Here is a 13,745-nt window from a genome sequence, read left to right as displayed (position 1 = left end):
GCTGGAGATCGGGTGCACTTGCGAGGCCCAGTAATAGTGTTGATTACTCCTCACTCATTAGGTTGCTTTCACTGCCGCCGCTAAGCCCTCATCAGGAGCTTTTTGGCTGAGCGGCCGGGCAGGGGCCCTGATCCAATTCACCTTTAAAGTTCAGTGGCCCTGTCTGGGTTGCCACGGGTCAGTGCATCGCTCTCCATGCTGTGCACTCCCAGAGAGGCCCTCATTACCTCATTTCCTGTTACTACTGTACCAGACAAGAGCTCGAATCTCACGGTTTGGTTGTGTGAAGTTTGCGATGTTAGTCGCAGGTGGTGTATTTAAACTGTGGAAGAAAACACTTGTTAAATCGATGTCTCTGGAGGAGAGTGAACGTTATAATCAGCCATTATTAGCAGCATACGGTGGCCCTGAGGGTCAAAACACAACACCAAATAAAACGCATATCGCTCAAAACGTTTCTGACAACACAATGAATCAGAAAACATGAAATTTATTAAAGCACAAACACACATTTATATTATTCATATATATATATATATATATATATATATATATATATATATATATATATATATATATATATATATATATATATATATATATATTTTATTGTATTACACATTTCATAACATTTCTTTGGAAAACAAAAACAAACCAGAGAAAGCAGCAACATCTTATGAAACAACTCACAAAATGAATAAAAAATGAATAAATACCTCAATAGATGTTTAAATACAAGATAAATAAATAACCCAACAGCTGAAAAGGTAATTGTTGTTTGCGGTGGACAAAACAAAAGTCAAATTAAAACTTTCTCCATAACATACTGCTGACCAAATCTGGATTTTCTATGGTAACAAAAACACAGAGAGGATAATTGTAATTAGGATTATTATTATTATTGTATTTCAGCCAATAGACTCTCCTAAATCCTACACAGTGGACCTTTAAAACTGTTGAAACATTCATTGTTAATATTAAAAACAACAACAAACAACCATAACCATACCATATTTTAACCTGTCTGAATAACCCAACAGAAATAATAAAAAAAAAACTATTGACTCAGAGTCAAAACTCTCCTTTGTGTTTTGTGTGTTAATTGATAACAAACTACTAATTTTATGTCAAAGAAAACCCTGATTATTTTTTCTGTTCCTGGAAACACAAAATTTAAAAGTGGTAACTCTGAAGTCAGAGCTACTCATGACAAAAATCTGATTTTTTAATTTCAAATATCAGTCGTGCATTAGACAATCGTTTTTTTCTTTTAAGAAAAAAAAAAAAGTTGAGTTCAAGGTCTTATTTGAACGAAAAATAAATTTTTAAGTCTAAATCCCAACTTGTCCTACAATCGCAAAGCATCAATTTTTAATGAGTTGGGAACAAAACTAAAAAAAAAAAAAAAATAATAATTCAAATATTGTGCTCAGCTCAGCCAGTTCTGTGAAGGAAGTTATAAAATTTCACTGTGGACATTAACGACCTAAATTCAGTGAACTTTGAACCAGCAGCTTCCACTGTCTCAGCAAACCAGTCAACATTTTTGTGTGTTTTCTGAATTGCTGTTGTGTTTTGTGCACCTCAGCGGCCGCCGTACATTTCCCATGAGTCACATTTACTAGTCTGTATGAAGAAATGAATCCCAACTTGAAAGCCGGCCCGGGCCGTGCAGCGTTCAGCTCATTAACCTTTTTTTTCTTCTTAGCACCTCGCTGCAGTTAACAGTCTGTGGCCTCTTCCCCACCAAGACACATTCATGTAGCTGCCAATCAGGTCGACGCTGCAATTAAGCTGCTTTAAACTTGTTCAGTGGTGCTTGGAGGCCGTAAAAATACTTCCGTTTGAGTGTCAATGGGAGCCTAGGGCGGTTAACGCTGCCTTCATGGGAGAATACATTGTGTCCAGTTAATGTAAGTAGTCTGGTCAGCGGGTCAAAAGGGCAACGTGACTGAAGCCTGCGAGGATGTGCAGGAGTTTTCCAGCTGTCTGGGTTGAACAGCACCAGTCTGGGGTGGTTCAGAGTACCGCGTGTCTTCTTTGCTTGTCCAACTTTCAAAAAATTCTCAAGTAAAGTAAGAATTTATGGACACATTTCCTTGTTTGTCTGCCACCAGATGGACGGAGATTTATGAGTGTGCGGTGCATGTCGAACAGCGGTACCTCGCTCTCAGTGCCAGTCAGTCAGGACAGGCGTCATCAATCTTAGTCTCCGCTGAATGGCAGATTGGCTGCCATAAAACCAGGCCTGATTGCAGTGTGCTGTTCCCTGCGGCGGAGCTTTCAGGCCAGGGGAGGCATGGAAACAAAAACCCCTGCAGATACAAACAATGTGTGTGGGACACTGTGACCTGGGACACACTGCAGGACGGTTTACTGTACATGTCTGCAGCGGTGTTGCACAGGAGCGATTCATTCATCTGTTAATCCCGTCAATCAGAGTCATCCTGTTGCTATCTCTGAAGTATTTCATGACAAATAAGCATGGCCAGACAAACCTGTTGAAGCCCAGCGACTGATATTTACTGCAGGTCCTCTTGTTGAATCAGCCTGCAGGAGATTTATATTCAAATGTATTCAAACAGCATCACATAAATCTAACAACTGATCAAGATAAAGATCTATAGATTTGAGATTTATAGGTTACAGGGGTGTAAATTATAAACATGATTCTTAAAATCCTACCTAAGCAAAAATGTTATTCTCAGTATGTTGCTAATGAATCAAATGTATGTCTTGAGATGAGATTCAACTCATTTGATATAATCCAGTCTTGGATTTATGACCCTAATGTCACCAGCTCTGTATTTTTTCTGTCTTTTAGAAAACCGTCAAGCAGATCATATTCCACAATTAGAAGGATATTTTACAGGTCGATTCCAGTATTCTTCAGACTCCATTATACTTCTTTCAGACAACAAATATCTTAAGATATTAGACTTTCCTAGACTTCTGAAATTAAATGTTCATGCTTTTGCTTGAAAATAGAATGAATGCAATGAAACTGCACATTTAACTGAATAAGGAGAATCTGGAAAGATGATTTATGTCACAAGAGATGAAATAATACAATAAAGACAGACAAAAGAGATAACTGTATTATTTAATATTTGGTCAACAGCTAAACAAACGACTCTGAACATGAACTCTGAATGAGGCATCTTTTTCCCCAGCAGACATTTTGAGGAGGAGCACAGGTGTTACTCATAACGTTAATGATGGCCCGGTTCCATTCATGTGTCCCAGTAAGAAATGCCAGCGAGCGGCTCGATCCATCGCACAAAAACAAAAGAGCTGATGTCATTTTGTTGCTGGGTGAAATCATGACATCAGTCAAAGTCCCTCCAGCGTCCAGCCTGAACCAGGAAACTGTCAAGTCAAGTTTACTGAGAGCAGCTGGCCGAGCGGCGCAGGCTTCAGACTTCAGGTTGGATCACGGTGAAGAAGTGAGACTTTGAGTTTTTAACCTCCTGTGGTTCCAGGTCAGAGATGTAAGATAGTGTTGTGTGGACCCAAAGCAGAACATGTAGGCTGAGCAGGTCGAGTACAAGACGAGATGTACAGACTGACAAACCCAGCTGCTGCTACAACTACTGTAACGCAACAAGCAGCCTAACACAGGACTCGTGTTTGAGGGCAGGTATGTATAGAGCAAGAGGCTGATTAAGGTAAATGAGGTGCAGGTGTGCTGGCAGGTGATCAGGTGACTGGCGGGATCTGAACATTAGTTTTATCTTGTTACATCTCTGTCTCTTCCTGTTTTATGTGTTTCTCTCCTGGTGAAGCACTTTGGTCAGTGTCTCTTTTTATCAGAAGTTCTAAACAAACTTTAACGAGGAGCAAACTAAAGAAGAGCAGTTATTTGTCAAAAGTTGGATTACCCCCCCAAAAATTAAATTCAGCAACTTCATCGAATTCAAATCAGCCTCAGCTGTTCTTTGTGTTACTACAGCTGCTGATTATGCTTGGGCACCCGCAGCAAGCACTGTTTTGAAATATGTGGACTTCACAAGCAACTACAGCAGCTGATTTAACAGATTAGCACACATGAAAACAGGCCGGAGGAGTAGACTCGCACCAGATGCTCGCAGTGACTCCCACGACTTCCACAAAACAAACGCTACGTAAAGTATGAAGGGATGAAAAGGCAGAAGGAGATTGTTCACTGTGTGCGCTGCCATGACGCAGCGATGTTGTGTTTTGGTGGCTCTTGCCTTCATTTCTGACATTTCCATGTCAAAGTCAGGTTTTCCAGAGTTCCAACTGCAATTGAAGGCATCATTAGCAGCAGGCTAACATGCTAAACTGAAATGTTGGCCATGGCACAAAATACACTTGATTGATATTAGGTTTAATCAAGCTTAATTACAGTTCAGTGTTGATCAATGGGTACTATCTGCTATGATTAACATAATATTATTATTTAACACTTAATTAAAACCCAGTTAGAATTCCTCATCAGTTCCACATGAGCACAGAAACCTTCATGAACACATCGCTCGGTGTCAGCGTGACTTACTGCCACTGTAACATTAATGAATGCACAGGAAAAGCTACATTTGGCCCAGACGGCACATCGAGCCAGGTGAGCGCTCGCTGTGGGTATGAGTCATCGCTGTTGTCACGGTTACACAGCATCGTCGTTTGTTTGTGCACCGCAGGCGAGGCCATCAATTAGGGAAGTCAATCTGGGACAGCAAATCATGCACGTAAATGTGAACGCAGACATTTTGTGCCAACAGAGTTCTCATTCACGAGCTCTTCTTGCAGGGGGATGAAGATTTCACCTCAGTGAGAGGGTAAAGAAGGAGAGCGCGGATCTGAGTCTTACAAGTAAATGTTTAACTTTATCATAAAACTGAATAAAGCAGATTTTCACTAAGATAGTTTTCTTGAAATTTTTTTTGAACTACATTGATTAAAACTTTCGGTAGCAATTTCATCTTATGCAATCTAAACAAAATTGATTCATAGTCAGATGAAAATCTTTTGATTATTTACATTTTTAATCAATACTTTATATATGAGCTAGCATTAATCTGACTCAGTGTTAAAGAAACATAATAAACTTTATCATATGTAATACAAATAGATGGATAATTCAAATTTAATTAACATATATTTAGTCACTGTTTCAGGTAAAATTAGTTTTTGAGTGTATACCTAAAAAAATAGCCTCAATTTTACCAGCTGCAACATCAAAGTACTCAAATATTACTGCATCAACAATTATAATTCACTATCACAATGTAGATTTTTTGAAAGATTATTACTCAAAGAAAAAGTTTCAATAAAGAACTCGTAACAGTGTATTTCTACACTCTGTTGTCTATAGTTTTAGATCTGAATATTAGTTTTTAATCTGTATATTTTTGTCCTCTCCTTGCTTCCGTAGAGTCGATCACTTCTTGATCTCCACAGTTACAGACTGCGTGTTGTTTTTCAGATTGAATGAGGTCACTACAAGATTGATAGCCTGGTATGGAAGGTGATGGTGAGTGAGCTCGGCCAGCAGTCGATGAACGCTGTGTGGAAGTGTGTGTGTGTGTGTGTGTGTTGTAGTGTGTGTGTTGTAGTGTGTGTGTGTGTGTGTCTGTGTCCAGTCAGCCGCTCCATGCCACCGGCTTAACCTCTGGATTCTCCACATTCCAGCCCAAAGTCAGGCACAAGTCTCGCCGCTGGTCCATTTAAGGTGATTGACGTTATTTGCTACCATTAGGCACTACTATGTAATTGACCTTTGACCCCTCACAAGCGACCTGTTGAAACAGCTTTAAACCAGATCGTCTAATCTCCATGGGAAAAGGCTTCAATCTAGACTTAGGGCTCTAAAAGCAATCAACACCTAAAGGTGAAAGAGGGGAGCCGAGGTCAGTGCCAGCAGATCTCTCTGATCCAGTCGGGGGGCGACGATGATCATTTTGTTCAGACTCACCGAGCCGCAAAAAATACACTTCATTTACACAAAAACAGCACAGGGCTTCCCTTCCGTCAGGCTCCATGTTCCTTTTCATATTAAAAAAAATCAAAGTCATCACCAGCTGTTGTTAATCTCTAGACAGTTAGTTCTGTAAAAGTGTGAACGATGATTAAAGATCCATATTTTCTTATTAAAGGGGCCACAGTTATTGGAAAAAAAAGGCATTATTCCTAATTTTCGCATTTTTTTTTTAACTTACAATACAACTTACAACTTACAATAACAAATTAAAGGTGCTATTTGTAAGAAGGTTGATTTTTGCATATAATTTCCAACTTGTCAAATTATGAGTAGTATTAATACTACAGTATTAATAGGTAGAAATCACCCGGCTGAAGTATTTTGATCCAGTAACCCAACAATAATGTAACAATAACACCAACACTGGGTCATTACAGTGTTTGTGCTATACTGACCCCACACAAAGTCCATTTTTAACCAAGTGTGAGCCTTGTTCCCAAATTTGTTTTACATATACTGAATAAAATAACTAAATCTACTCTCTTACTTAAATTGTTTCCCTTTCTGATCTTCGTCTTGCAAAGTTTGGTTGCAAACTAACCCTTGTTTGTGCCTCTGTATCAACATTACATTTGTGTCATGTTAATATTACAATTATGTTTTATTATTTATTGATATTTTTATGAACAATCTTGTTTACCAAAATGTACCATTTCAATAATGGTATTTTCTATAACCTGCAAAGACAAATAAGGTCCACTGAATATCATTCAGTTAATTCCTCTCTACTGACATTAAATCTGAATCATGTCAATGTTAAAAAACAAGAAGAAAAAAAAACTTTACCATTCAATTGATTGTATTTCCAAAGACTCACTCAATATTATTCAGTCATCCAAATCTGTTATTTTTTGGTTTAATTATTCATTCATACATTTCTTTTTTTAAAATTTACTTACTTATTTATTTATTTTAAAAGGTCATTCAAAATTTGGTTGTATGATGATGAATTACCTTAAATCTTCAGTCTTGAATATGATGTTAGTTCATACCCTCCATAACACATGGAGACATGTAAACACATTATTTTATTTAAAAAATCCAACATAATGCCATGTAACAGTGATGTAGATGACCAATTCAACGTGAACACAGATGTCACTTTTGGGTACAAGTTTTCTTTGGAGACACAACTTTCATTGTGCCACAAATACAATATTTTTTTTTTTTTTATTTCTAAATGATTAGAAAAGTGCTTTAGGACTCAGGAAATACTTTCAGAGCAGTGATAAGTGATCTTTAATGTTGCTCTGGGTATGTTTTGGGTATGCATTTGCAAAATCTGATGATTTGCTTTGTGACTCGAATGTTAAGTTAACACACGAGAGACACTAATTTTTACCAAAAGGGGACGAGAGCATTGGAATAATTAGATTCGGGCATTGTTAGTCTGGGTATTTGGGAATGATAGACTAACTTTTTATGGTGGGTTGACCCTTTTTATTTCACCTCTAAAACAAACAAACATCGGGAAAAAGTGACAAATCTTCATACAAAAACTTCGACAACACATGAAACTTCAATTCTTGAGTTCTTCATCAATAGATCTTTATCTGGATGAATGAGCAGATGGGAACAATCCAGTAAAAATAAATGAATGACAGGATCCGAATTCACAATCAAACGCAAGAACCAACAACTCCTGTTTGTAGAAAAGATAAATGGTGGCACAGTAACGAGAATATCTCAAAACACCTCGACACGTTGCATTTTTGGCCGCAGAGCCTCAGCGTGTGACTCCGGGCCACTTCTGAAATCCACTTCGGTCAAGTTTTAACAGGAGACGTGATCCAGTCCGACAGTTTGGAGGGATTAACGGAGGTTTGACAACAAGACATTGTGTCTAATGATATTGATCAAAGTTCACTTTAATCCTGTTAATTAAAGCAAAGAATAACAGTGAACAAATCCACAACATAAAAGAGTGGAGGCTGCAGAAAAGATTCAACAATTTGAACCTTGTGTGTCTCTGATAACGCTTTTGTTTCTGATTGTCTGATGTGATGCTGCTGCTGCTCCTGGCCAGACATCCAGAAATGAAGTGAAGCTGATTGACAACCTTATCAAGGCCCGAAGAGCGAAGGACCTCGAGTAAACCTGCTTTATTAGATGAATGCAGGCGTGGTGGGAGGTCTGTCTGACTTGGTGTTAATGCTCACAGACGCTGACCTCTCCCATGCCATGCGGCTCCCAGATCCACATATGAAAGGTGGCTTACAGATCTAAACACGCTTTAATCGCAGCGCTCACACCGACAGCGACCGAGAGAGACAAAGAAGGAAAGAATCAGTTAACTACCGCCTGTTCATAAATATCGCAAGAGAATCAAGCTGACGACAATAACTAATGCAGAGTGGCTCGATGATTAACCCTCATTCATTCACGTCGGAGTTTATTGCCGCAGTTAAAAACCTTTGAGATTCTCCGTTTGCCTTCCAGTCTCAATGCTGTTTTACAATAAAACATGAGGTAAAAGTTAAAGATATAATATGTAACACCTTTGTTTAATCTTTTGTTGAGTTGTGCACTTTCATCGTCCAAAGTGTCAGATGAAACCCCAGAGTTTACTCAAGGTAACGGTGCGTTTCATTCGGTTGTCTGTTGCTTTATCTTCCACGACAGCTTGAGAGAAGATCAGGACGATTCACCGAACTCTCTCCCTCCTCAGGAGCGAGCAGAGAGTCGGCCCTGATCAGCTGAGCAGCACGATCACATATCATACGTTCGGCGTCCGAATGCAGGTAACACGTGTAAAAATGGCCGATTGAAAGCTCCACACAGAGAGTTAAACGAGAACAAATCGGTTTTGTCTTGACTATCACAGGGTTCTTGAAAAAGTCACATTAATTCAAAGTGGTGGCTTTAAGAATCCAGATAATCCTATAAGACAGGACACTCTTGACTAATCGAGGTGAAGAGAAAAGTTAAACCATTTAAGCCTCAACAGTTTCAAAGATTAACCTCCGCACAAGGACTGCAAATTGTTTTAATTAAAACAATGTTTGGCCTGGATTTGGGTTTTTGTCTTTCTTTCATTTTAAGACACAGAATATTGACAGAAAAGTGCAGTGACAGTAATCAAATTTACTCTGTTCCCTCAGTACCTGGACCTTATTTCATAATCTATATCTTTGATTAACAATCAGATTCATAGAGAGGTCTCTCAAAATGTCAGTCCAGTCGTTGAACTTGTTGATGGTAACTTTGTTCTGGAATTTGGTCATAAATGAAATCCTTATATCCATCCTCCAGTCACTTTATTTCTTTTAAATAACAAATCAGTAAGAAAAATGCACCAAAACCAGATCCTTTAATTTGAAAATCCTCGTTTCAAACATGTTTGTGTGTCTGTTCTCTCCCCCTGGTCAACAAACGCCCTCCACGTTTGCTACTTCTTTGTTTTCTCTCCCTGTGCAGATAAAACCCAGATCCTGCAGTTTTATACAAAGTACAATGCTCCTCTATTACATCCATGACATGTAAAATATTTCCTCTTGAAGTTACCACACATTTCCTCAAACTGCTTAAAAGCCATAATTGGAAACAGACAGCTTGTGTACCTACGAGTCACAGTAGCCTGAAATATGTTTCAGTCTTTATTATTTTCTCTCAATCCTGGTGAACGATGGACCTTAATCAAACTGCTCTGGGAAACTTTTGGGGTAAATGTTGATTTGACGGATCTTTCAGCTTTCAATCAGACTTCAAGCTTCGGTTTAAACCAAATGTTTGTGTACGTTTTCCTTAAAGTATGCATGGGAAAGTGCCCCCGCTCCGGCTTCCCTGTGAATAAATGCATGAATTTATGACTCCGTGTGTGTGTGTGTGGCATAGCAGCGGGGCTTTTCCGTCTCGTCAATGGAAAACATTAGTGTCATGCCCCCACAAACCCACCCGGCACCCCCTCGGCCCCCTCCACCCACCCCCACCTTGTTTAATTCAGTCCATCAACACTTCCTCCTTCAGCCTGTTAGTGTCACACTGCATTTCCTCTCCGGCCTCAACCAGAGCGACTCGCCACAATCGGCCCGGTTTTGGGTTTCCCTCAAACGGCAAAGGGCTTCAAAGTCAATAACTGCTTTTTTGATTTTTATTGACCCAAAGACTCGACTCCCTCCTCTCTCTCTCTCTGCCCCCACATTTTCTTTAAGGGGAATAAATTACAGTAAGGAGGGCGATTGTGCCGAGGTTTTTGAAAGTGCCGTTGTCTGGCTGATTGCACCTGCAACTCATTTAACAAGGTGTCCAAAAAATGTCCAGCCTTCAGCACCTCAGAGGATCCACGAACGAGCCGGAGAGAGCGAGACCAATCAAAAACATTATAGGTTTCATGGTTTGTAAGTTTATTGAGTAAGGTAAAAATGTTAGGAAGTAACCGAGGACATTTACAGTTTTGGAGGGAAACATTCTACCTGAAAGGATCATTCGTCACCTTGGAACTCACAGTTTGACAAAACAGTTAAATGAATAAATATATTTTTAAAAAAAGAATGAAAAGAAAAGCAAAGACATCCACTTATCTGTTTCTGTAAGAACTGTCAGACACATGTCATGGTCTTCATCAACTGACAAAGGTTTCTCAGTTCCGGTGCTGGAATGTAAAGTTACTCTACCAAAGAGCAATTTACGGCATTTTAAGATTTATTTTACTGCATCTCAAAGGCAAATATTCTACATTTATTTGATGGTGTTGTTAGTTTGCGGGTTAAGATCGGTGTGAAGAATTTGTTGCATGCTTCTGAAATGAAACTATAGTAGTTAGAGTATTAAAGGGTAAGTTCACTCAAAATAAAAGTTCATTCAAAAGTCATTATCTACTCATGCCAATCTGAATCAGCATTCTCCTGAGCAACTGAACAAGATGGAGACTTTAAAAAAAAAAAAAAAACAACTGACAAAAAAGACTCCACACTTCTTGTCTGGCCTTATTCAAATATCCAGAAGCCCAGAGATGCCAAATTGGTTTGAGAAAATCATTATTTACACCCTTTTAAATAAAAAGCTTCATTATAGCTGGTGAGTTTAAAGCACATTTAGTGGAGTACGCTGAATGAGCTATATGGAGCCAACGATACGTACATTTATCAGCTGCTTTTATCCAAAATGACCTACAATAATAACATTTGTCATAAACACACCTTGACAACGTGAGGCATCGCTGTGAGCAGGGTTTGAACCTGCGCGGGGAAACCCCATTGGATTTCAAGTCCAACGCCTTAACCACTCGGCCATCACAGCGTGACGTCTGAGGGTTTATTTATTTCTACAGTGACAACGATAAAATGTAATTTTTTTTCCAATACATCAATGATGTATTAAAATTTGTATCTTTCTGGATTACTTTTACTTTTGATGCTGATACCTCTGGATTTTTATTTGAGCACTGTTTATCTGGCAGTCTGAGATTGCGTTTAAACATTTGTAATTCTCAGAAGACACTTCAACTGTATTCGTGGCAACAAAAGCATGTATTTTACGCCAAAACAAGGCCCGGTTTTAGTTGAAACCACACCATCAGCACACTGCCACAACATAAGTTTGAAAAGTCAACATACAGAAATGTAAAAGTTTCAACACAGAAACGTACACTACAAACATTTATTCCGGTGACTGAGTTGCTTTTTCCTCTTTGCTTCCAGTCTTAATGCTACGCTAAGCTAACTAGCGGTGGTTTCATTTTTACTACTCGGCCACGAGAGTGGTCAAACTTCCCAATGACCATATTTTCCATATTTAATGTAAAACTTTTTCTTTTTCAGGAGAATCTTTGGGAATAAGTCACTGTTCCTCCAACCTGTAATTACCACTTGTGGCCACAGTGGCCGCTGTTTTGTAGAAGTTATGAAAAAAAAAAAAAAATTGAAATACAGGCCGAATGTGAGATTTGATGATGCATCAAATCAAATCAATGTGGCATTAAATGCTTCACCTCTGTGGCGTTTTACCACGGATGAGGATTTTAAAACAAAAAGCGTGTTTCAGTTTGTCTCCCTGCGGGTGGAGAGGTGGAGAAAGAACAGACAATCTGTAGGTAATCAACCGCCCAATGACTGCCTGTGATCTTTTTGGGGAAATCGACTCACTAATGGCCCGCCCTGTGTCCTGTGTCATTTCCTTTTGATGTGATCGGCCAGTGATGATCACTGATCTGGCTGCGTGTAGTAAAGAGCTCTCAGCAGGCACTTTTAATTACCGGGGGGACTGATTTGGGCCGGCGAGCCCACCTCGTCTGGTTTTTATTTCCAACTGCAGACTGACTGTAAAACAACACTACCAGCGCTGTCACCCAAAACCAAAGCTGCTCATGTACAAAAGCAGCCCGGGCCCTGATTATCATTCTGTGTCGGGCATGTGAGCGACAGTTGCTCTGTTTTTACTTACACCCCCTCCCTCCTCTTCCTCCTCCTCCCCTCTCTTTCCTTTAAGTATCTTTCTGCACACATAAAAACCGATGTCAAGTGCACACGCTACATGCTCTATCTCCGGCAAATCAGAGCCAGGTGCGTCCGCATGAGAGAGTTCATATTAGAGAGATATTGCAAACATCTGCATGTTCTGCGTGTCCTCATCATTTAGATCCCTGTGTGACAGTAAAAGGCTGCGGAGAGCAGGAGAGGGGAACACCCGCTACAAAAGTAACTCTGCCCGGTTTGTTCTGTTGCCAAAAGGCCTGACGGATGGGGCTCTGCTGCAGGAGGACACACACACACACACACACACACACACACACACACACACACACACACACACACACACACACACCTCCACAACATGGTTTCTCACCCCATTACAAGCCTTCCTCGTACTTTCTCTCTCTCTCTCTCAAGTTCATTTTCAAATTTTCACCATTGGCATCAGCCATCTCGCTGCGTGGCCTTGAAAGATCCTCTCCAGAGCCAGGATCTGTTTTGTGCACTTTGAGCCACTGTAGAAACATGGTGGATGAAAACTTAAATATCAGTTTTAATTTCCAGTTCTTCCCCTAAACACCCCTAATTCCTACAAATGAGCTGACAGGCTGCCTGTGAGCGTCTGTGTCTCTAGTTTTCCGGGTTCTTCTTGCACTTTTACCTCTTGTCTCGAAGCTTTTGGCCAACTGGGCATCTTGAATATCATTCTGATCGAGTAACGGAAAAAGAAAGGGAAGGCCCCTCGAGCCTGTCACTGGGGTATCCACGACTTATTTTTCACCTCCACCTCTTCACCAGGAACATTTGCAACTTTTTGTCAGACATATTCTCGACTAAAAGCTACTATATTAGCAAGAGTGATGTGCCTGATCATAGCGAGGCTTAAATCTTCTCACACTGAGGCAGTCAGGCTATTTCAATCCTTTTATGTTGGGGGTTTAAGAGGAGGATGTTTTCAAGCCCATGAGAGGTGTATTATGGGAAATGTAGGATCAAGTGTTGTTGGAGCTTCGTCAGGACTTCTCGTCCAGTTTGCCACTTGAGCAGATGAGGTAATCTCTCTCAGATTCTCATCTCAGCGTCATCAGATCGTCACCAAAATACCTGCAAGACTAACGACATCTGATCAGCGACACCTGCACTTTCTCTTTAATACTAATTAGCAAATATTAGCACGCAAACACACCAAACTAAGATACAGATCATGATAAAGAGCTGCTGCATGTTTCGTATTTCCCGTTTTCTGTCACACACTTTATTCCCACCCTAACACTTACTTTAAATGATTTTAACTTTTTCTACCTTTTTTTTTTCCACAGATTGTCTTTCTGTAT

General features: G+C 39.8%; 1 non-coding gene across 1 annotated transcript; it reads right to left on the bottom strand.

Moving 5' to 3' along the window:
* Window positions 1–11,157: 11,157 nt before the first annotated feature.
* trnas-uga lies at window positions 11,158–11,239 on the bottom strand. Its single transcript has one exon. It is a non-coding gene; the product is annotated as a tRNA-Ser (tRNA).
* Between the last annotated feature and the right edge of the window lie 2,506 nt (window positions 11,240–13,745).

Source organism: Acanthopagrus latus, chromosome 3 (genome assembly GCF_904848185.1).
Source record: "Acanthopagrus latus isolate v.2019 chromosome 3, fAcaLat1.1, whole genome shotgun sequence".
Classification (NCBI taxonomy): Eukaryota; Metazoa; Chordata; class Actinopteri; order Spariformes; family Sparidae; genus Acanthopagrus; species Acanthopagrus latus.
This window is presented reverse-complemented; position numbering and strand designations above follow the sequence as displayed.